Here is an 832-nt window from a genome sequence, read left to right on the forward strand (position 1 = left end):
CTTTGCCTTAGGCAGGAGAGAGGGACCTGCACAGGGGTGGCAGGGAATTGACTGCTTGCAATTAAGAAACTATGCAAACGTAAAACAAAAAATCTGAGATCATGGTCAAAAAAAGTTAACAAAAAACTTTTTAAAAAACATTGACAGCCAAGAACACTCTCTGTGCCCACTGCTGCTGCCCCCTCTTTTCTGAGCCAAGTTCTTCAGTATGATAACACTCAAGGTCTCTTCTGCTGGCCAGCAGTTTCCCTTCTTAACCCTTTCCTGTCCTGATACTGCTTATAAGAAGATTTCAATTATACCAACCTGTAACTTTAAAAATGTTGATTTTAAAGTAAATTCAAAAGATACATTATATTTAAAAATGTTTTTGTTTCCACAGGAAAAAATATAGGTTACAGATACTTATCACCTTTAATTAAGGTGCATATTTCTGCTTTTGTTTTATGCAATGTTCTGCTAAATAAAATCACAAAAAAGACTTTGATAAAACTTTACACATTGTCTAAAAAGGTTTTTAATAGAGGTTTTTATATTGTCCAAAAAACAAAAAGACAAATGACTAAAATAATAATAATAAAAATGTTTGGTTAAAAAATGTCTGGCTAAACCAATAAAAAATAAAATTTAAAAAAATAGAGCCAGACTTAAAATTATAAAGGGCCAAAAGATATTTGCTATAATTTTTTACACTTAAATGTTTAATGGTTGATTCCGATTTTAAAAAGCTATGTCAGGATGGCAGAGCGGTCTAAGGGCTGCGTTCAGGTCGCAGTCTCCCCTGGAGGCGTGGGTTCGAATCCCACTCCTGACAACCTCGCCTGGGGCTGGA

At 34.7% G+C, this 832-nt stretch overlaps 1 non-coding gene across 1 annotated transcript; it reads left to right on the forward strand.

Moving 5' to 3' along the window:
- Positions 1-732: 732 nt before the first annotated feature.
- Trnal-cag lies at positions 733-814 on the forward strand. Its single transcript has one exon. It is a non-coding gene; the product is annotated as a tRNA-Leu (tRNA).
- The last annotated feature ends 18 nt before the right edge of the window (positions 815-832 follow it).

The sequence above is a fragment of the Microtus ochrogaster genome, unplaced genomic scaffold (genome assembly GCF_000317375.1).
Source record: "Microtus ochrogaster isolate Prairie Vole_2 unplaced genomic scaffold, MicOch1.0 UNK116, whole genome shotgun sequence".
Lineage (NCBI taxonomy): Eukaryota > Metazoa > Chordata > Mammalia > Rodentia > Cricetidae > Microtus > Microtus ochrogaster.